Genomic DNA, 25,705 nt, shown 5'->3' on the forward strand with positions numbered 1-25,705 from the left:
GCGGCGCGTCCAAAAGTAGCCGCAAAACTTATTGGACGAAAACGACACGCGACTTCTTGCCAGCCGGTCGTCAATAATAAATTGACATTGCATTGACGGCTGCGGAGAAACGATCGGATCGTGTCAATGAACACGCTACGTCAAGGTACAGCAGAATGTAAACAAATGGCGTCCTGCTACGTATTACCTATCATTGAATATTTTCGATTATTACAACACACTATATTGACGGGGATAATATTTGACTATTATTGTACTGTATTGTTTTGATCGACGATCTGTGTTTGAATCTGAATTGGGGTTCTCTGTGTCGAAGAGTCACCCCATAATTCGCAGTTGCCAAAATAAAAACCGGAAATACCTGATCTGAGACGTGGAAGACGTGTGGTCAATGCTTTTAGATCCTGTTGAAAGTTGATCTAGTACTTAAATATATAAATAAATAAATAATAATAGCTATGTATACAAAAAATCTAGTTGATTTACTTTGTCACTGATGAAATTAAACGTGTTTTATGTATATGTAATGAATAAAGTTTAAATAGGGGTATAGAAAAAGAACGACGTGAGTGCAAAAGACTAAAATATTTTTTAATTAATTCAGATTTTTTAGTGAATAAATAGAAAAATGTTTATTAAAGATAAAAATGTAAGACACAACATACTCCCCCATTTTTATCATATGCAATTGCCTTTTTTGGAACTTTAAATCCATTATATATTAATAGAAATATTATGTGACATTTTAAAAATGCTATGCTAACATAACAAAACACAATTTTTTCAATGCCATTTTGTAAAGAATTCACTTACGCACTTGTACCTATTTTGTACATACATACACGTGTAATGCGCCTTTTCTAAAGAAGGTTAAAACAAATAAGCTCATACAATTGCGGGTCTGGCACAGAGAAAACATTTGCACAAATGCCTCCGCGCCATTTGTTTAAATCATCGCAGCGAAAGGCGAAAATTTGGCGCGGATCAAGCACACAATACACAAAACTGTCGTGTGTACATATTTTGACAGTGAAAATAATAATATGAAGGGGAAAAAAAGCGGCACCCAATTTTCACACAATAGAAAATAAACAAAAATTAAGGTCTAGGCTGCGCACTGACACACTTTTCTGAACTATTGCTAAAAATCGAGCGGTGATGCAATTTTTTTGTTGAAACTCGCCAAATCACTATAGACTTTCCTACACGTGTCGCTTGTGACAATGAAATTAATTGCTAGGAAAGTTTTTTGATTGTGTTTTATTTATTTTTAACACGCTCGGTCGCATACCTAGCCCACACGATAAGCGAGAGAAAATTTATATTCACGTTAGAAAAAAACATACGTCAGCGTAAAATTCGCACAATCGGCGGCACGTGTAGATTTTCGCGCCAGCTTTATTTATAGGAGTCATGTCAAACATGCGGCTAGCCGAGACATCTTGAAAATATAAAATTAAAAAAAAAAGATAGTAAATTTAATTAGATTAGCAAAGCAAAACATTTTTTGCCAAATAAACGAACACTTCTTTATTAAACCAAAACTTTGGTTAACAAGTGTTTCGCTTTTACGAGCAAAATTTTGACTCGATAAACGAGCGTTAACTTCCATCAAACTGAGTCTTTCATTCTTCTCGACTGTCGAAGATTCTTCTTGCAGTAAATAATTTGTCACTCAGACTTGTTGGTTATGGAAAGGAGCGCCGAGAGCGAACCTGAGCCATGGGAAAACAGCGATTCCGGGCCCCATGACAAAGATGGCATTTTCCATATTTTATAAAATCGTAATGGCATTTTACATATTTTTAACATATTTTCTGAAATCGTATTTTATGCGAAATATTTTAATTAGGCATTTATTACTTCTCAAAACATAATATGTGAACAACAATCGGGATTCAGAGAAAAGCATTCGACTGAAACTGCATTACAAGTAGTGATAAATGATTGGCTGTTGGCTAGGGATACAAACAAAATCATTGGAGCAGTTTTCTTGGATTTCAAGAGAGCCTTCGAAACAATAGACAGAAAAATAATGTTAAAGAAATTGGAGAGTATAGGTATAAGTGATATAGTTTTAAGATGGTTTAATAATTACTTATATAAAAGAAAACAAAAAGTTAAAATAAATAATGTATATTCTGAAGAGAAATTAGTGTCTTATGGAGTACCACAAGGGTCTAAATTGGGACCATTGTTATTTTTTTTGTATATTAATGATATAGTTAATAACGTGAAAAAATGTAAAATTCATCTATTTGCGGATGACACATTAATGTATTGCATAGGTGATAACATTAAAGAAATTGTAAATAATTTAAATAATGAATTAAGTATATTAGAAATATGGTTAAAGAATAATGTACTTAAATTAAATGAGAATAAAACTAAATGTATGTTTATTAATTATAAAAATGTGTTAGATAATAGTACCAAAATAGTAATAAATAACTCTAGTATAGAAATAGTGGATAATATAAAATATTTAGGAGTAATTGTTGATACAAAATTAAACTTTAAAGAACATTGTAATTACATATTAAAAAAAAAAGTAGAAAAATAGGTTTATTATCTAGATTAAGAAATATATTAAGTATAAATACAAAAAAAAAATTTACAATAGTATAATATTGCCCCATTTTAATTATTGTGCAACACTATTAAATATGTTAAATAAATTAGATAAACAAATGTTGCAAAAATTACAAAATAGGGCAATGAGAGTAATCTTAAATAAAAATAGATTAACTAATTGTAAAAGTATGATTGATAGATTAGAATGGTTGAATGTTCAAGAAATATTGAGTATGAATGTTTTAGTATTTATATATAAGTTAGAAAATAATATGTTACCAAAATATTTTAATAAGTATTTAATAAGAAATAAAGATGTACATAAATATAATACTAGAAATAAAGAAAATTTTAAGATAATTAAGTATAAGAAAACGAGTACGGCTAGGGGAATTATGTACGGAGGTTTTGATTTATATAATAGTCTTCCAAGAGAAATCCGAAATAGCAAAAATATAACGGGTTTCATAAATGGAATAAAAAAACACCTTCGTACATATAGAAATAAATTATAATATTAAGACTTTATTATTGTATATTTTTATTTTTTCTTTCTGTTATGTATTTTTTATATATTTTTATATATGTTTACTAAATTTGTTAGATGTAAAGATTAGCTATTAAGCTAAATAAATTAATAAAATAAATAAATAAATAAATAAATAAATAAATAAATAAAAAATAATAAAAATATCTACTTAATTAGTCGTGTTTTATTTGCTGCTCAGTGTTGCAATATAGTGAATTTCCAATTCAGATCAAATGCAATAAAATTGTGCCATCGCGGCGAAAGCGTTTATATTAAGACTTTTTACAACAATGGAATAAAGCACATCTAAACCGAATTTTGCCCAAATGAAGAGCGCAAAAAACAATTATCCCTTCTCAAAAGTCATAAATCCACGTCAAAAGCAGTAAAATCATGCCGTTGCAGTGGGAACGCTCGTTACCGAGCGTTATATATATATCCTCTTAAAAAAATATGTTTATATCCAGAACTCATGTTTACTTCCAATGCTTCCAAGAAATAGTGCTAGTAAGAGCATGTTAACAAAATATACGTACGTTCAAATGAAGCCATTAAGTATCGACAAGTCAGAATACTTGATACAGAATCGGTGATGTATTGTATGTATATAGCCATCGAACGGATCACGGCGTGTACAGTTTTGGCACCTTTTCACTCGGTACATCACGGGGCCCCTATCAAAGTACCGAAATCTAGCGGACCCGCAACCGATGGCGAATAAACCGCAAGATTCGCGGAAAAACCGTTCGCCGGAAGCGGACACGTTCGGTTTCCAATTATAGAAATTCCTACAGCGGACTAACGGAAAAGCGTTTCAGTGTCGCGGCGATAAGAGGAACGAATACCGCTTCTTACCGTCATTTTTCTTCTTTCTTTCTCTCTTTCGGCGAAAGTGAAAAGAAAAACACAAACATACACACACAGTTATTTAAAAGCCAGACGAAAACACAAAAATCGCACGCAACGGGCGCGTAGGCGTTGTCGCACGCGGAGCGATAAATTTAGTCCCAATTTTCACGGTCACCCTGTTTTATTTTCACGCTTTCCTTTCAATTTGTCGGACGATTAGCGCCGGAGTCTTCTGTGCCGTGAAGGAGGTCGAACAGGTTGACAAATTGTATACACGTGTACGAAAGGAAGAGTACTCATGACTAGGCTTGATCAAATAGTCAATAATTGGACTGCGGAACACCCATAAATAATAATATTATTTTAAGGTGCAAAAGTAGACTAACAAATAGTCTGTTTACGCCCGGAATCATCACATTAGCCAAACGATCCCATAATTCGGAGAGAGATATAGAGCACGACGACCTAAACAGGAACTTAACATCTCAGACCCAGCGCATATTGTAATGTACAATAATTTATTGCTTGTTTCACATTGCATATCATATTATTTAAAAATTATAACTAAAAAAAAAATTTATTCCCTTTTATGCAAAAAAAATATAAATTACTTATCAAAAATATTTTTTTTACGAAAAAAAAATTCAGGTTTGAGGAGATTAATCCAGAACCACCACTTCGCTCCTAACTTGGAACAAACGAGAGTCTAACCAAACTCGTTATACTCCTGAATATATTATCATACAAAACAATACATCTATGGGTGCAAGAGTTGCGAACTGCAATATTGCCAAACACAACTCAACAAGATTCTGCTTTAGGGCAAGTCCCAGAATATATTTTCTTTGTATCAGAATAATTGTTTGGTTTCGCAAGAATAGATTCATAACATAAATGTCATGGATAGTTGCCCTCTGCAGCCAATATAAATTATGAATCATTCCCAATCAAGCGCAAGAATGAGTCATGCACATCAATGAAATGATTCAGACACTTCTCCATATTCGCCGTTCCATTCACTCGATCTCCGGGAAGAAAAAAACTACCCGGCGCTTGGCCCGCATCTCGCGAATCTCTATTTCAGACTTGTTTGTTTATCCTGGCTCGGCGGTCAATAAAACCCATTTTGACACAACATAGTTACAATAGTCACTCTATAATAGCCATGTTCGACGGCAACGACCCTCCAAGGTCGCAAATATTATATTCGTTTAGGCAGACTGACGCCTTATCACGTGCCGATACCGATACGCATATTATGGAAAAGACTGGCGGTGCTTCCGCATCGAAATTTACAACTCCCCAAGGTGGTGTTCGGGAAGGCTGTTCCAATATAGGCCATCGTTGTCCAGATATTCGCGAGCAGGCGAGGTCGTGGAGGCCGTCGTTCTATTTCCTATATATATATATACATATATATGTAGTGCGGTAGATCTTTTCGCTAATTACAATGTAATTGCTAGCTGTGGGAGTTGGGAGTGTTGCGGGCACGCAAAGGTTCCCACAGCTCCGCCAGCTACACCCTGAATGTGCTATAGTTGTGCTATTTGGCAGATAGTGGTTATGTAATAATCGCTTTGGATGCATAGTGTGGCTGAATGGCCATCTGGGATCGTTACTGGGAGCGGAAAAAAGCAAAAATAAAACGGAATTTAGAACCATTTCCTTTTGGTACCACGCGTTGATGATAGGCAGCTAATTGTGTATCGAGACAGATTGGTGCTCATAGGTGACAACTATGTATTTAAATTTGGAATTAACTAATAATTATTACAACATATTTCAGAACGTTTATAAATAGATGCAATTTAGTTTAGATTAATGTAGAGCTTTCTTAGCATATCTACATGCATGTGTCAGTCAAAAATCACTAAACCATTTAAAATTAAGGGGTTGATAATAATCAAAATAATAATTTAATTTCTCATTAAATCATAAAAAAATAAGTCTAGGAAATACAGCGAAATGCATTGTTTTATGTTTACTAAAATGTTGTTTTATTTAAACAGATTTTGAAAAGGCATTCGATAAAGTTAATCATGCTTTACTTGTAAAAAATATCTAATTTCTTTATAAACCTATTTTCAAATCACTTGACCAATTGTATAGTGGGGGGGGGGGGAGGCGGCAAGATACTTTTTTCATGTACATATAAGTCAAATAAATCTTCATGATATGTAAAATATCACGTATAAGATATTTGCACAATTGTAATAAAAATACATCATGTTATTAATTTTTCAAACGGTATATTTTGGCCCATTTTTTTTAAATGTCTGCATTGATGAGAAACTGTTAAAAAATACATATGAGGCATTTGAAATGCATAATATCTGATCTCTGTATTATATATAAATTGAAGACTACTAACAAGTAAAGAGGATTGTGGTAAAAAATAGAGACACGCCCTCTTTTGACAATAAAATTAAAGAGAGGATTAAATAACAGTTGACCATGCATGTTGACGCCCTGCTGTTCGAGTCTCGCGATGACGCGTTCACAGCGCGCAATTAAGATATTGAAGCATCATTTCTGGGTGCATCTCAGTCCAAAGTCTAGCATCTATTTTCGAGTCCAGCCAAAGCAGACACACAGACAGGGAGAAAGAGAGAGACGGAGTTATCTCGTGCCGCTGCCCACGTTTGTTTTCGATCCGGCCCGCCCGAGTTAAATCGGCGTTGGCCGACACAAATCTTGTTTTTTGACATTCGTCGTCTACATTCCGGGTTGCATTTTCGCTTAGCGAGTGACGCATAGACGCGACACCGGAGACCGGTGCCAACAACTCCCAGCAGCATCCACTCACTCGGCGGGCCCTTGGCATTATTAATCCAACTGGCCGGCGGTTTTCGCCATTGTGCCCTCGGCGCGGCGCCCCGTTGTGTGGGCGCGCTTATTTCTACTAGTTGGCGAGTTTATGTTTGATTTCCGCCGGCTGCTGGAGGTAGGTAGGTCTCGTTCGGTCTGTCGGCCGGTAGGTAGGTAAGTAGGTAGGCAAGCGGCGTGTCCGCCGCCTCTGTGAATGAAGCGATGAATCAGACGGGCCGACCATTCATAGTTCGGAGTGTGCGATTCTGCAGTGGTAACCAAATTGGGAGCGGCATCGTTAACGGCGGTGATGGGCGATGACTCGGACGTGGACGTGATGCACTCGCTGGGCGCCGCCGTCGCCTTGTACAGAACTGCGGATTTCGTAACCAGCCTTGCGGTGGCGTTAGCGAGTGATCGATACAGTGCCACTTTGCAACTGGTGCAATGCGATGCTAAAATTACCACTATGCCACTAACATGTGCTTCTTAACAAATGGAATCGATACTATCATATCAGATAGACGTAATATTGCAGTACTATTATCAAACCTTCTCTACAAAGAAAAGTAGGAGATAGCTAGAGGGAGGACAATAAGTTTGAATTTTTCTCTAATTCTTCAGATATAGCAGAGACGTTCCTAAATAATCACTAACTGGAAAAGACCATAAAAAATATGAAAGTGTAATATTTCGGAATATTACGTATACAGAGCAATTCCTGCTTGCGTAAAGTATGCATCTAAATGGAAAGTCCAATTACCAGTTACGGAGGATCGTCACAAAAAAAACACTCCGAAACGTATTTTTAATAAAATAATCATCGCTGAATGCACACATTAGCGGGAGGGGGAGGGGGGGCTAGTAAATTTGAAGAAAACCCTTATCGGTTAAGCTAACCGCGATCGCTACGATTGCAGAATTCAACAAAAATTACTTAAAAAATAGCTTGGAATGCAAACGGTCTTCGAGAGAAACCTCTTGAAATGAATAATTTTTTTATTAATAATAAAATTTTGCTAATTATAAATCATACAGGAACGATCGTCATATTGGATCTGAAGGTAGAACCGCGATATTTGTCAAGTTAAATTTAGCTTTTTCCAAAGGGAGGGGGCGAATGTTGATCAGACAGTGGTTGTTTTTATATTAATTCGATTTCATTATGATTCGTAGTATTTCATTAAATAACATGCATTTTTCTGGGCAAATGCCCCTACCTCCCCCCCCCCCAATGAAGACCCTGTTTAGAATCCACGGCAATCGCTCCAGCGCTCATAAACGCTTGGCGAAATCTTTTTAATGTCAAATGAAGCATAACTAAACCGAATTTTGACCAATAGGAGGGCGCAAAAAACAATTATCCCTTCTCAGAAGTGAAAAATTCACGTCAAAAGCAATAAAATCGTGTCGGCGCCGTCGCAATGGGAACGCTCGGTAACGAGCGTTCCCATTGCGACGGCGCCGACACGATTTTATTGCTTTTGACGTGAATTTTTCACTTCTGAGAAGTGATAATTGTTTTTGCGCCCTCCTATTGACCAAAATTAGGTTTGAATAGACTTTGACCAATTTTGAAATAAATAAATCTCTCATATAATTTTTTTTATGCGCTTCGTGGCGTAGGAAAAGCTGCTTTAAATTTAATATAAGTGATATTTGAATATATTTGACAAGAAGTGAGTTCCGCCACCTTTTTGTTTAAAAAAAAGTAATGTGTATATTTAAGAATACTGTCAGTATATATATAGCATATGTTAATATGATTATAATTTAAAAATATTTTATTATTATATTAGTAATTTACACGTAAAAGTAGAATATATTTGTCAATCAAACAATCATCTATATTCAGAATTTAAAAAATATTTTTTAATTAAAAGAGAGACATCTTTTTTTTTAAAAACATACTTGTATTATTATTATTAAGCACATCTAAACCGAATTTTGCCCAATAGGAGAGCGCAAAAAACAATTATCCCTTCACAGAAGTAAAAAATCCACGTCAAAAGCAATAAAATCGTGCCGTCACCGTCGCAATGGGAACGCTCGTTACCGAGCGTTCCCATTGCGACGGCGCCGACACGATTTTATTGCTTTTGACGTGAATTTTTCACTTCTGAGAAGTGATAATTGTTTTTGCGCCCTCCTTATTGACCAAAATTCGGTTTGAATACACTTTGACCAATTTTTAAATAAATAAATCTCTCATAAAAATTTTGTTTAATTTTTTTATGCGCTTCGTGGCGTAGGAAAAGCTGCTTTAAATTTAATATAATAATACTGTCAGTATATATATAGCATTAGTTAATATGATTATAATTTAAAAATATTTTATTATTATATTAGTAATTTACACGTAAAAGTAAAATATATTTGTCAATCAAACAATCGTCTATATTCAGAATTTTTGTGTGCGCAATTTTCGTTTACGTAAGAATCAATAAAAATATATTTATATAGTATATTAAAAAAATTGAAGGTGATTTTTGTTAATACAAACATCCACCAAAAATAAATTAGCGGGTAACACCATGGTATAGGAACTGAAAAACACATTGTATACGTGTTTTTCTCCGGTTTATATGACAACAAAGTCATTCTTTCAAAACAATTTTATAGTGCATAAAGTTAAGTATATACATATATATTTTATTGACTACATTACTGACGGGAACTTTAGCAATATATTATTATTTTTTGAATCTTGAATCAATCAAAAATGGATATCCAAATTGTAAGGAAAGATTAAGAATAAAATTAAAACCTTGATGAAGATGTATTATTTTAACGAATATTCTTGTCTTCCGCATACAATAGCATCATGTACTATTTTTATGAACAGGCAGTGAAAGAGTTGAACCGTAATATTCCCGAAGAATATCAAAAGACTCGTTAAGTATACTAACAGGATATGCTACATTACACACAATCCTCAAAAACTACTGTATATGAATCGGCTGATTTTACTACATCTTTACAAAAACTGAAGTAAGTTAAAAAATACAATCCATTTTTTTTATATGTATGTATATTTCAAGAGATTGATAAGCAAAGCATTATAATGTTTGGAAATAACGTGCACAACAAAAGGTTAGAGTTGTGACACGATTAGAAGAAGGAGAGGTTCCGTCAAAACCACATACCCTGCAGACGACAGATCAACAGTGCGCGGAGATAAACTGTTGTGTCCGGAGCGCGTCAATCAAAATGCTATACCGTTTCGGTCCGTCGCGCCACTTTTACGGAAACTACGTTCCGTTACTACGTGGCTATCATGAATGAAGTCCGTTTACAACGGTACCTTATACGTCTCGCTCGTGTGTTTTTTCCTTTGCGTTTAGTTTCACGTATATACGTATACGCGCCGCATTCTGGAATCGTACGGACGCTTCACGTTCATTCAACTTTTCACAGGAACTCGAAAATAAGTACGCGTATTTTGAAATCAGGTCGTACTACTAATACTACCGATATATAAAACTGCCGTACCGAAACCGGAAAATGCTATTATTGTACTGTATTCGGATGATGCCCCAATAAACATAGAAAATGTGACGCCGACGTAATGGATTCGCGTTTGAGCAATTTTGGCTAGTTCCAGATAAACATACACGCACATATACATGCACATGAAATGTTTATTTACGTGTTGTTGGTACCAATTTAGTAGCGTACCATGTGACATTAAACCGATTGTGTCGCATCGCAATAATTAAACACTGCAGATAGGTTTTCCGCCGATCGATTTGGAAAGGACAACTTAGTATTTGCGGAGCCAAGGAGCTGGCAGATTGAATTCGTCTGTGTTTATCTTATCTTAGATCTCGATCTAATCCTGATGGAACTTTGAGTAATACGATTTGCAAAGAATCCATTATTGTAGTTTGCGAATTTCCAGGAACTTAAACGCTTTTGTGTATGCACAATACGTTTTAAGAATTTCACTTAATCGTTCCTTGAAAGCTGTTGAATATAACATTCAGTTGAAGAATGATTTATAGACGTTTACAATTTGGGATGTTATGCTATAAATTTATGATACGAGCTTTGGAGAATTTGCATCTTATTGTTCAGTCTATTGTTATGAATAGAAAGTCCACGGAAGTCGTACAACTCTATTCAATTAAAGTTTGGATTTTAAAATTTTTAAATTGCTTTTTTTAATGAACATTAAAAGTGTAAATAAAGTATATTTAAGACGATTCTTTTATAACTTTAATTTGGATTTTTTTTGGTGTAGTAAGTAATACATCATTGAGGCAAAATTGATCGAAAATAGCAATAAAATTAGGACAAAAGTTTCAGCGTGCATGCGCAACTGTTGCTTTATATTTCCATTATTTTTATTAGAAAAGGGATGAGAATACGATGCTTTTTTTATGAAAAAAGTAAATAGGACGACTAGCAAACGAATATTCTACAGAATCAAATTATCACTACCGATTTCCTATTGCGTTCTAGATAAAAAAATAATCGAATCGAGTGAAAGACAATAAGCAGCCGAGGTGTTCGATTACAGTTTTGCAGTAGCACCGATTGGTACCGAAACAGGCGTTTCAGTTTACGTTATCTGGTTCTACGTTAACGGGAATGACACAATGTAATAACAGCATGTGTTCACGCCCATAAAATTCATTCTTATCGATCGGATTTTCCATACCGAAATGGCCTGTCCCGTTTTATCGGACCACTTCCTGACCGTGGTGCGGTCAAAAGTCCCAAAACTCATTCACGAGAACCGTAAAAAAAATAAACACGCCTGCGTAAAAGTTTAAGAACGAACGAGATTAAAACGCTGTAGCGACTCGAATATCAATATTTTTGTCAAACCGCTATTGTTTTCGGTAAAAATAACATTTTGCGATACCGAAACAGCAAAATATTTTGTACTCATAGACGGGAAGTGTCGACCTCTGAACGCCTTGTGACCTCAACCAATAAAATACACAGCGATAATCTCGCCTCGAACAGTTTCATTCAGTAACTAAACAATGACACACACACACAATCGCAAAAAAGTGGGGTTACGCACCCGGAGATAAGAGATTATTGAGAAAAAATTGCTATTACTCAATGGGGACATTGTGCGAATGCTCTTGACATTAATTCGACATGACATTTTATTACTATTACACAAATCCTTTCCCAGAAGGTAGCGATTCGAATACAGAAATAGCAGTACTCTTATACCTTTTTATGTTATAAATATATAATAACATAAAATCAATCAATCATTGAAACACTTCTAAATCAGGAGATGGGTGAATGCAAAATGATCAAGGGTCATGTGATGATTGAATGTTTTTTGTTATTATTTATACCATTAAAGATAATGAAAATGAAAATGAAATCATATTTTTATTTATATTAATACTTGAGGAAAACATCACGAAAACTTTCAGAGGTCTTATCAGTATCGGGTTTTCCACAATTTGTGTTCAAAACAAAAACCACGTGATTAGTAGAGATTGAAAGTCCATAATGCACTTTTGTAGACGTGAATCAAATAAAAACTCCAGCATGGGCTTTTAGACTCATTTCTGGATCCTGCTCCTTAGCAATTATACATATATTTGGCAGGCGCATGTTAAGTGACGAGAATGAGTGAAAGATAAGGGCGTGCGTTACATGCGTTCCGCATGCCTACGTCTTCTCACTCACTCTCGGAACTTAGAACGCGAGCGAGTGAAATGGAATGTATCTTACCATACGCGCCTGAATTAGGGTATAATCAGGGCCGCCGAAAGCAAACCCGGGTCCTAGGAAAATAATGATTCTAGGCCCTATTTATGTATTTTTTAAAGAAGTAATATTAGTAGGTACTTATTTAAAAGGATTGGTATTTTTAATATTTCCATTTCATCAAGTAAAGCAACCGGTCGATTTATTTCGATTTATTATAGACAAATTTCGGGCTCCCAATCATATAGAAAATTGTCAATAACGACTATTTATACATAACATTTTTTATACTTTGAACAAGATAAAAATAATTCACCGACAGACAAATTTTGTGACGTAACTCTGTGAAAAGCCCCCCCACACATTTTTGCAAGCTGCTGATTTCCACGCGGAGCAGTATATTTTTACCATTCAAAAAATATTAACATATTTTTGCCATTCAAAAAAGCATCCAAACGTCTGGCACGGACCCATCTTTTCTTATGCAGCGGTATAAAAAAACATTTATAAATATTTGTACAAATTTTTAACAGAAAAAAGCTCTATGAAATAAGAATTTTCGATTTGGCATATGTCTCGAAATATTCTCAAGAAATAATTCTCTTATATTTTGTAAGTTTGTATTGTGTGTTTCTTGTGCAAAGTTCATTGGCTTAAAACTGTTATGCCATGCATATGTAAATAAATAAACTGACAAGGCGTCTGATATTGAGATGGAGCGTGTTCCGGAGCAAAGAACAGCATAAAACAATAATGTAAATATTTAATACTGCATGAAGCAGTGAGTCCTATGTGTGTGATTTTAAAACTCATTATATATACGTGATATAAAACATCATCGAAATCACCACTCTTTACAAACACGTATCAAAGAAGGCAAAGAACGTGCAATTTCTTACAGCTACTTTTAAACGCCATCATAAAGTTTTCCATCGCAAACAACTCCATTTACGGCAGGGGGGAAAACCAGGTTTTAAACTTTGATTGTTCGGTTGAACTTTACCGGTTACACGTGCTGCAGAGGCCGATAATGTGTAATAATAGTTTATCGGACGGCATGCGTTCCATAATTCAAGGAGGGTCGTAAACTTCTAGGTAGTAGCAATAAGCGCGTGCAAATGTCAACTTTTGCAATGTTATGTGCCGTTTTAACGACGGCTAAAACAATAAAAATAATGCATCAACAAATCGGTTACATAATGCCGGCGGCGCAAATCAATATCAAATGCAACAATATGAAAATAGCGGTTAACACTTACCGGTGCACGAGAACACGTGTAAAAGAACGCAAACACGTGTTAAATAGTCGGAATTATTACCGTTGATATCGCAGTATCGAAATTGGTTTGTTATTTTCGTTGTTGATATTTGTTTTTAATTAATGAAAAATAATCCGATACAGGCGCTCAGGGGTTATCAGACAAATGTTATTTTCGTATACCTCCAACTAACATTATAATCAGTATTTTTTTTAGCAAAAATAGCTCTATATATAAACATGATAAAGCTATATTATTTAAAATATTAATAAATATTTATAAGACATATACAATGTAAGTCGACTAAATAGCACCAATCATTAAAAACAGGATAATGTTTCAAATATAGAGAGAAAATCGAAACAAGACAAATTAGCTCAAAAGTGTCAAAAAAGATTATGGAAATCATCAGACAAATATGTAAAAAGAGCACAGATGTCCAAAAGTCACTTTACTATTAAAAAATTAAATAACTTTTTAGGCTCATGTATATTTTTTTCAGATTATAAAAAGATAATAGTTTGAGAATTACAGTACTGTGCTTAATGTTTAAAGTTCTCGTGTGAAGTGAAAATAATAGGTCGATCATTGTATTTATAATGAAACCAGTAAAAATGAGATTTTATGATTTCACATTTAATCGCCGAACATGAAAATAACAGAACTTCTAAATGTATTATTCTACTGTAGTATCAATGATGCTATTTAGTGACTGGATATTTTTTGTTTCTATATCTTTAACCCTAAATCAACAACGACAGTGGTGATAAGATAATCTCAGTTAAGCTATATTATGTTTTATGCGACAATAGAATTTAAAAACATTTTTAATGCAATTGGCAGGGATTGAATATTTACGTAAGGGCAGGTAGACCTTGTGGGTTGTTAGTGAGGATGTTAGTGCTACTTGGACAAAAGCTCAATGTATCGCCTACATCAGTTCATAGACATTTAAAAAGTTAGGTAGTGTTAATTTGCAGAATATGTGTAATAATTAATGATTTTAGAACAGTGGTTGGAGGGCAATCAACTTCCGATTCCAACCCCGTGAACAGGATATAATGTTATGAATTTGAATTATAGGCACACAATTACGACAGTGTGCTTAGCTAATTCGTTTAAAAGCGAATCAGACCATAAAAAAATACATTTCCTTATAAATTAAAGAAGGTAAATTTTACACCAAGACAGCGCTCGCTCTCATGCATCCAAGACGATATAAAAAAATCAATGGATTTTCTTGAGAACTTCTTTTTCACCCACCATATACTTCAGACATTGCTCCAAAAGACTATAATATATTTAGATCCCACAGGTAGTTTTTAGGTGGAAAAAAATATTTTACAAAAACAGATTTATTTCTCCCAAAAACACATTATTTTTGGGATCAGATATAAAAAAAAATTATTAATATGTAGGGAATAATTATAGAAAAATATGGAGAATATATAATTTAGTGAAAAGTATTAAGACTTATGGAACAAATATTATGAAAAATGCGCAAATTTTCTTTCTGCTGAAAAAATGGAACTGATCCTTGAAGAGCAAAAAACAAAATATATGCCAGTTATGACTAATGGTAACATACAAATACACGAGTAATTTTAATGTGTGTATAGCTAATAACATTCTAATGTGTGTATAGCTCCATATACTTCGGGACATTGATAGCAGATTAATATTAAAGTTTCTCGGAATCTTCAGAGGGTATAGTGTCTGAGGCTTCATCAAAATTCAATGATGCAAATCTTGGAGATACTTTGTAGCAAACATACCGTCACGATTGACGCAACTCAAGATTGAAAACAATGCAATTGACTATGATCATTAACCTTTTCCGGCCGCTCGCTCAGATGCTCAATGTCAAACGGTCCCGACCGCAAAGTGTTTGGACGCTGCACCAATTGACTCGGCGGGTCACAGCTAGAATAATGGACAGGACTATTCTGTGAGGTCATTACCGACATAGCAAGGTCAGACGCATGCAAATGCACAGACAGCATATTTACGGGCATATGCACACACACACACCTGAAGGCCAGCCGACAATGGTCTAAAAGGCAAAAAATCGTGCAAACCATTGACCGAAGCCTCTGATGACCGTTAGTTAACGACGCGATTTACGACCGGCTACGCTAAAAACAATAACAGCACGAAAAACAACACGCGCCAAAGGCTAACGAGCACGAGACGCGCGCGTGCTATTCTACTACATACAACTTTCGCGGATAGTTGGGACGCCGAAAAGGCCACCGAAGACAAGGTGGGCGGGTTATGGGTGTCGAATCAGCCATTCGGCTGTCAGATCCGAGGCGGTAAATCGCATCCGATGGGCACTAAACGACACCTGGTGGGATATGCGGGGTGTATAAGGTAATCCGCGGTGGCTCAACGGAAAATAATAAGAAGAGGGATGCGCAAAATATATATGCACATACATATACACAAAGTAAACTATCCGGCACACGATTCGCAGATGAAACCTAAGGTAGCAGGTAACGATTCGCCTACCAACTAAAGATATTGACGCACTTCCCTCTCTTTTTTTTATAATATAACGACTGTTCCTGACATTCCAATGTTCGAAAACAGGATTCTAAAATTTCACCATTACATGATTCATTCCATATACTCACAAAGGCACACATAGTGTTAAAAAAACGCATGTAAGTATCATACATAGGGCGGTGCGTGATAACACTTAAGAGTAAAAGTACTTGCTTTTTATCTCGCACCCGTCATAACACACGTTTTCGGTAAAAAACATAATAACGAGATGGGGCATCACGTATCAGCATTGATATAAACTCAAATCTATTCGTGTTCAAATCAATATAATCCCTCCTAAAATACATACTGTGCAAAAGTCTGTATTTAATCATAGTTTTAGGGTTCAACATTTAATTTATTTATAAATTTTTTTTGTGAAATTTAAACAATTAAAACAGTAACGTAAAATGTAATGCAAGCATTAAATACCTTCTCAACTCCAAACTTAAATTTAATAAGCACATTTCAGAACTTTGCTCTAAAGGGCTTGCCGCTATTGCGACCCTTAGATCTAAATTTAATAAAAAAAAAGCTCGCTTCTATTAAAAATACAATTTTTATCTATAAACAATTAATTAGAATTATTTTTACATATGCGGTGTGTAGTAACAACCAGTAATACTAGTTTATTTTTCATAAATTACAAGTCATTCAAAATAAAAGTATAAAAATTAGATATACTAATACTAAAAAAATAAGGAACACTTATTTTCTCATTAAAAAATATTATAAAAATATCGGTGACTACGATAAAAACAACCTAAAATTTAAATACAAGCACATATTGCTTTAGAGGCCAAAGACAACATATCAATGGTTCAAGATCATAAGTTGTTCTTATTTTATTTTAAGTTTTTTTAGTTTTTTCCCTTAAATTATAACCACCAAGGAGAATTTAACATAGTATCAGTAAAACACAAAATATACTGTATAAATTAACTCAAAAATTAAATTTCGTACCAAGTGTGTTTCGAGGGTGCAAGAAAACGAGTAAGTACTACATCAACAAGGAAGATGCACCACCACTACTATATTTAAATAAGCCTACTTACGCAGATACGCCTTATAGAAGCTACAGTCTGTACAATTTGATCTTTATTTACCTGAAAATAAACAAAAAAAATTGGTTAATTAACAATATAATACAAAAGAGCAACATTTAAGTACTTAAAATTAAATCTGAAGCGCAAGACTTATGTAAAATAGTGTTATCTTTTTTTATCGTGAATATTGTGTTATTATAAATACGATCGATCATCAACGATTATGTTTTCCTAGATTTTCCTTATCTCTCTGAGGAATATCATGATGATTAATTAAAAGCTGGGTTATACAAATGTGATATAAAAATATGTTACAGTGAATGTTTATATCAATAAAGTTATATTTTCACTGCCATTTCAGTGAAATTATATGCTTGAAACATATGATATAAAAATATATATGTATGTACATAATACATACATTTAAAAATACGTAAATATAAATAAAAATAAATGTCTGTATAAATAACAGATGTTGATATGATTTTACATAATTTAAAAATATCATGTTTTAAAAATATTTTACAATTACATCAGTAATTTACATACACAATTTTTTATTTTAAAATAGAGATAAATATTCGGCAGTTGAAATTAAAAGTAAAATATATTTAATAATCGAGTGAGAATCGAATAAAGTACATCTAAACCGAATTTTGCCGAATAGGAGAGCGCAAAAAACAATTATTCTATCTCAGAAGTCAAAAATCGACGCCAAAAGCAATAAAATTATGCCGTCGCAGTGAGAACGCTCGCTTCCCATATGCGAAAATAAATATACAGTTGATAGTATAAAATAAAAATATAATTTTTAATGTACATTGTGATTACATATATATATATTTTAAAATTAGTAGAAAAATAGGTTTATTATCCAGGATGAAAAATATGTTAAGTATAAACATTTTAACAATTAAATAATTTACCTCATTTTAATTATTGTGCAACAATGTTAGATATGTCTAATAAATTAGATAATATGCAAAAATTATAAATAGTGTAATATTGAAGTGCAGACTAACTATAGAGCAATATGCGAGACGTGACGTCTATCTGTACTACTTCTACCGCTTATTTTCCTCTGCGAGAATAATAAAATCAGTTATATGAAATCAATTAAAAAAAAATTAGAGACAAAATAATAGCGGCAACATTTAGGAAGACCTTTGAGATAAGTTAGGGATTGATGAATGTGCATAGAAAGGCCGACAGATGTTGACGGAATGTAAGTTTTAAGCGTTTGAATATCATAAAGACGCCGGTGTCCACTTACGAACGACATGAATGCCTCTAGGACGCGGGTTTTTTTGTAAAATATTTTTTTGATACTTTTTGGGTACTTGTATAGTTTAGATTTTATTTTGTTTCTATTATATAAGAAATATAAGTTCACACAAAAAAAAAACTTTTTTTAAAATATATTTAAAAAACGTCAATATATATATCAAAAACGCTTGGCATTTTTAGCAAACACCGCCTAATTTCGCTTGGCACTAAAAGGGTTAAAAAAGGGAGTCAAGGTGTGTCAAGACACACACAAAAGAGAATGTGGATATTTGAATCTGTGTTATCAGTAAAAAAAATAGTTGAACGGCTAAATATGTATTTTTTTGTACGAAGTTAAAATGACGGTATTCAATGTGTTAACTGTGGCGTTAGTTTATACCGAAACAAGCAATAAAGCTCTTATAGGCATTTTTGCTTATCGTGAGCGAAAAAAACAAAGGAGAGTTCAAGAAACTGCGGATCGAACGCGCAGATTGAGCTGGTTCGAAGTTCATCGGTTCAGATAACGATTGTTATTATTGCGGCATAAGTATCGTTAGTCCAATCGTATCACAAAGATAAGCAATTCCAGTGCGTAAGATTCGTGTGAGATATCAACCCTATTGTATATGATGGGAATCTTAATATTAGTTAGGCGAAGTTCATTATTAAAATACCAGAAATTAGCGAATCGTTTAGCAGGTAAAAAAAACCTTCTGAGAAAACACGTTAAATTAGTTTTCCTCGAAGTCAATCAAGAATAACAAAGGCGCGTTATATAGTCTCTAATGTACGTTGCTGCACTTTGTTTTGACTGCGCGATGATTCACTGCGAAACCACTGAGAAAATTGATATTTTGCCAAACGCCGCCGGAGGAAAATGGTTGCATACCAATGTCCCGGACGTATGGGAGAAAAAAACACGTAATCAGAGAGACGCTGTCAAAAACTGATTTGAAGATATATTTGTGCATAGATGCTGCTCTTCTCTCTCTCTGTATGTATGCCTACGCATCAAACGTACACCGGACAGGCGACCTATTTATAATCGTATCGGATTGCAAGCTGCCTAGACTCAGACAAGCCCAGATATAGAATGCAGTCAAAACATTCTTATCTACTCCAGACTACAGATTGGCCAAACAAAAGCAGACAAACAACATTATCGCTGTAAGGACTATCGTGACATAATGAAGTGTAAAATGAATGGACCAGCTCCTCATGGCTACCGCCAAAATCGTATGTATAACATGAGCTCATTACAAACAATATTCCAGACTTCGAAGATCGCCAATGATATATAATAGTTAAATGCGACCCAATTCCCAAGCGTGCTCGAACGTCCTTGCCACTACTCGAGACAGTTATTTACGCCATTTTCCCCTCTGCATGTGTTTTTCTCCAGTTACCTTACGTAACCGAGCATCTATTAGACACGTTTACGTCATAGGATTAAAATTAGAATCAATGGTAGAATTATTAATGTGTTTTTTTTTTATCCGAATGGAAAATAAAATCACAGTCACGTCGTTCGGTATATTATAATACTACGTTTCCTGCTATACATGACGTATCACGTGCATAAACGTCACGAAAAACGAACACATCCACTTGTTTGTATGCTGTGTGATAAATTACTAAACAACCGATACGTGAACGCAATTGTGTCACAAACAGGTCACAATTGAAGCGCACTTATTATAATGCGATTAGTATGAAGCATAGAAAATGCGCGTTAGTTTTTTCTTCTTTTCGCTTCTAATTTACATATGAACGTTAGTACGTACGTACGTACATAAGTGACACGCGGAAAAAACGTAGATGTGCGTGCGAGCGTGACGCGTTAGACAGTTAACGTATTGAGTGAAAATGTTATCAACACCTGGAACCACCAGAAAAACTTTTTCTTCTATTCCAACCAGTAGTCTTTAGTTTTTTTTTAATTAGACTATCCTATTTCAAAAGCTTCTTAAAACGTTAGAACTCAAAAGCTTCGATATGATAAACACGATAGACGAGTAGTATAAGTCTGACTATTCACCTGAAAGACCTAGGTTCGAATCCCATACGGACATTGGTGTTTTTAAAGTTCGTATTATAATTCCGATCGATTATCATTACTTTCCTAATCTCACGGTTGAATATCGTGGTGATTAATTAAAAATGAGCTAGGTGGTATATATCTGGTATTTGAAAAGAGAAAATCTTATATGTATTAAAAATTAAAATTAATAAAAATAAATAAGAACTAAAAGCTTGGATAACTGGTGTTTTTTCTCCGAACACGAATTTTGCGGAAAAAAAAATTTCCGGACAGAATTTTGCGGACAGAAACTTTCCGGACACTGATTTTTCCGGACAAGATTTTTGCGGAAAAAAAATTTTCCGGACAGAAACTTTCCGGACACTGTTTTTTCCGGACAAGATTTTTGCGGACATTGATTATTCCTAACAAAAAATTTAAGGTACACATTTGGATAAACAAACAAATTCATAGGTGGGCAAATGCCCCCCCCCCCCCCTAATGACGTCCCTGCTTGCGATTCTTCATTTTTCTTGATACTCGAATTTCTAAGGCATTTCATCATCGCCAGTTCACTAATGAGATAATAAACTAATCGTTTCCACGGAACGGCGGGGGTGTCTCATTCCTCACAGCGGGCATCATAGTACAGTATATAGTAAACCGACATCTCTGGTTCCAAAAGCGTCGGCGCGGCCGCCTAAGCTCGTTTCCCACGTTTCTGGCGGTTGTTGTTGTTTTTTGCCAGTTGACCGATTTATTTTGCAACTCGGCAAAATAAGTAGGACGCAACAACAGCGGATCGTGTGTCTGTTTTTTCGATACGCCGCCGCCGCGGCGTGATAGATAGATTTAACGATAAAAATAATGGGTTCAAGGTTTGTCGCCGGCGTACCTGACGGTAGGTAGTACGTCCGTTACCGTGTATATATAATTAATACTGTTTTAGTACTCGATCGGAATGCCGGGGAATTCAGTACGCGGATGTGGCATTCCGATGCAAAATATCGCTTTTTGTCGTACCGGATATCTAGAGCGGTTCGACAATTAGATCGACCGGTACTATCGCGTTTACTCGCACCCGTCTGTTTGGAGACGCATGCTAAAGGATCTCAGCAATGTCAAGTATGAAGTTGAATTGTCATATGTGACCTAGGTAAAAGCCTGCCATATTCTTCACGCGATTTACATTCACGTCGGCGCCGTCCGACGTCATTCGGAAATGAATGCGCCGAATTGCGAAGAATCACTAATGTCTAGGTGTGTTTTTCGGAGGTCTACGCCACAAATGTCACGTGCGCACCCAGACCCGGTGGTCATGGTGCCTTTAATTAATTCTGAACGTGTCTTTGGAGGTGCCTAAAAGCGTACCACGAAGCCAACAATGCGAATCGGATTGTCGGTCGCGGAGTCGTGCTCACCACCACCAGACGATCACGGCAAATCCGAGCAAGGGACGGCGGCGCCGGCCGCTAATTGGATCGAAAGGCGGCGAATTCGCGTTTATTCTAGCGAATCCCGAGACGCTCGGATGGCGCCGTTGCGAGGAATCCCATTAAAAGAGTAGCAGAATACCGGAAGCTTGCGGAAGGAATCGACTGGCAGACAGTTCACGGGAGACCGCTGGCGGCGCGGTCATAGAAGCTGTAGAAGCGCAGCTTCCATCCACGAATATACTCGGGTACGATTGAAAAAAGATGATATAAAAATAACTAAATAGTATCAAGAAATGCTTAGAAAGTGGGTACCGCACTAAAAGCTATAATGAGATAATATTTTGCTATTTAAATATTTTCGCATCTATTAAAAGCAACAAAAAAATCATCTATATTATCAAATATCTAGCACGGTTTCGTCCTTTTTTATGCAGCGGTTGTCAAGCATTTTAAAATATTTGTACAAATTTTAATTTTAAATAAAAAAGGCTCTATGAATATTATCAAAAAATCAGAAAATTTCTCAAAAAAAAAAATTTATTTTCGATTCGGCATTTTTCTCGAGAAGTTTTCGAGAATAAACACTATTTAAATCGTATCCGTATTTGAATTGACAGGAACGTTGAGATTAGAGACTCCAACATCATTACAGAAGTTTATGGGGTAGTTCTAAAAGTACACAGATGTCAGTTTTGGTTTCGAAGATTCAAATCGGGCAACAGGGATTTAAAAGACGCCCCTAAATCAGAATGACCTGTTAAAATCTCTGTTGGAGTCAGATCACAGACTTGCATATACATTTAAAACGTATTAGATTGGATATATGTATATATAAATAATATAAAATTGACGTAAACACCGTTCGTTAATTGAGAGTTTACCAACAAAGGGCGTCATAGCTTTCATATCTAAAGCAAATATCAATGACCCACTCACTCCAACGACAACAAACGGCGCGATAAGATGCTCTATCGTAAACGCTGCAAGTACTCTAAAAGGGTTCGCCGCCTACAATGCGATACACCCGAGGCGGCGGGGCGCAATGATCGATTCTCGGCCCCTTTCTACTTTTCACGCGACGAGGAATCGAGCGTCGTTCGCTATCTAAACTGGCAAATTGCCACGCTGATGCAAATCCGCACGCCGCGAAAGGGAAACTTATGCATAGCATTCTTGAAAGGCGTATACCTCCTCCGTTCCTGAGCACACAATAACCCAAATCGGCGTAATCAAAAGGAGGGTCGGCACCGAAACAGATCAACGTATCGCGGAGCCGCCCGATTACTTATTCATAACACCGAAAGCAGAAGCGAAAAATCCGCCCGACCAACACACATTTTCGTTATTATTATCCGGGCATCATCAATAAGGTGATATGTTTGTATATACATATATAAAGTAGTTAGTTGTTAGTATAATATATCAGTATACACTATACACACACGGGCGAATAACTCGTAAATAATTCGCTCGCACCGGCGCGAATCACACACGAACAGGTTGTGTGTGTAAACTATAAATAACACCAAAGTGGGCATATATAGAAGTAGTGTGTAGAAGGTGAAGAAGAAGAAAACACAGATACACACAAGGCGAGTCTATATCCTGACTTGCCGCCGGATCGGTTCTTCACCCGTTCTCTTTTTCGACCGGCCTTCAACTCGGACAGGGTCAATATCTCTTGTGCGGTTTCTTCGGTTTTTCTGCGCGCCATTTTCTGCGCGAAAGTCATGAAAAGTGACGGTGTTTGAAAAACAACAAAGACAATTTTTCATGATCGTAGTGCATCAATAATATGTAATTCGAATATCAAAATATATTCATTATTGTTGAAATTCATAAGTTTCTGAAGGAATAAAGTAACTTTCCAGTATGTTTAAGGCAACAAGAGTAACTCTAAAGCCAATGTGCAGCAATGGTATGTTTTTGTTTCAAAATCATTTAGAAAAAATATACATATGGAACAATAAAGTTTTGAAATAAAAAAAAAACTTAAAAAGGGTATACGTATAGCTAAGCAATAACATAATGTAAGCAATGACTATTTCTTTACACTGCAACAAAGCTATACTGTCATGCTTTCTTACCTACGCCTATTTCTGCATTTCTGTGAATAAACCATCACAAAAATATAAGAATAGCGATTTTTTTATTAATAAAATATACATAGATTTTTGTACGTTGTTTTTAGCAATATTTCTGAGTCATAAATACTTGGGAACATTCCGCAATTCAAAGCAGAATTAAGCAATTTGATTAATTGCAATTTGTTTGTATCAGAATTATTTTAAATAAAAAAATATTATCTAATAATTTCCTTAAATATATTTATTACTTTGTTTATAAATGTAAATCAAAGAGTTTTTTACCAACTTTTCCTCTATAAAAAAAACTGATTATTTATAGAAGGAAAATTTTATTTATTTCATAATTATAGTATTTAATATTATTTAGCTAGTAAAATATATATTTTTAAACCATACTCAATTTTTTTCTCAAGAGCCAGTGCAAGAAAATAATAATATTTTTTTTAAATATATAAATAAATAATACATGTAGAGAAAGGCAATGTTCATAATAAATAAAACATATAGCTATAATAACAGTGAAGGGGCGTTAATATAATAATCTTGATAATCGTGACTCAAGAACAGACCAATACTGCCCTGAGTATTTTTACATACCGGTACCGCCCCTCAGGACGATCGACCAATTACATGGCAAAAATGTAAGAGTTTTTGTTTAATGAAAATAAACTAGGGTATATTAAAAAAACTTTTTTTCATTTCCGGTATTTCTATTCTAAAAAAGGGTTAATGCCGGGTTTCATCAAATTTTTACAAAAAACAAAATAAATCAAAACTAATATATTATTTTAAATTAACTCAAGTATTTATCTACAATAAATATGATATAAAAATTATAACCTTACTTTGATTTTAAATACATGAAATTGAAAAGTTTTTATGGCGTGAAAGTTTTTTTTTGTTATTTTAATGATTGCCACAAATACTGAAAATTCCGATTAGATATTATTTCTTCAAATTCCATCGAAGAGCATATAAATTGATTTTTTCCATGGTTTATTTTAAATTAAAGCATTACCATGATAATCAGAATCTGTCTTTTTTACAATAATTTAGATACATTATAAGCAGTATATTTCGAGATTTGTGAAATATATTAAAAAAGTTGATGCAACTGAAAAACTTGGTTTTATCGTTTTCATTGCGTCAAATAAAAAAAAGGTAATTTTTTGGTTATTTTAATGGTTGCCACAAATACATCATTCTAAGCAGTATATTTTTAAATATTTTGAGGAAAATATTAAAAGGGTTGATGCGACTGAATAAATGGTTGCCTCAAATCATCGAGAAGCATATAAGTAAATTTTTCCATAGTTTATTTTAAAGCATTACCATGACGTTTTTTATTACAAAAAATAGATGCAGTCTAAGCAATATATTGAAATATTATATGGAATATATCAAAAGGGTTAATATTTACGAATTTTAGATTTTTTAATTTCACATATTTAATTTATGTAAAAAACACATTTTAAAACATCGGTCCAAAGGGCTCGCTGCTACTGCGAGCTATAGACCGATATTTAATAGAAAGGGCGCTCTTACCACAATAAATAAAATCATATAATATAAACAATTAATTAGACTCATATTAAC

The 25,705-nt window shown here is 34.5% G+C and overlaps 1 protein-coding gene across 1 annotated transcript in view; it reads right to left on the reverse strand.

Moving 5' to 3' along the window:
• The window catches only part of LOC148237061 (3-phosphoinositide-dependent protein kinase 1-like), a 79,447-nt gene that overhangs the window by 27,992 nt on the left and 25,750 nt on the right, over nt 1-25,705 (reverse strand). The gene's annotated exons all lie outside the window — the stretch shown is intronic.

This window comes from Plectrocnemia conspersa, unplaced genomic scaffold (assembly GCF_051122295.1).
Source record: "Plectrocnemia conspersa isolate PC_06_02 unplaced genomic scaffold, ASM5112229v1 ptg000003l, whole genome shotgun sequence".
Classification (NCBI taxonomy): Eukaryota; Metazoa; Arthropoda; class Insecta; order Trichoptera; family Polycentropodidae; genus Plectrocnemia; species Plectrocnemia conspersa.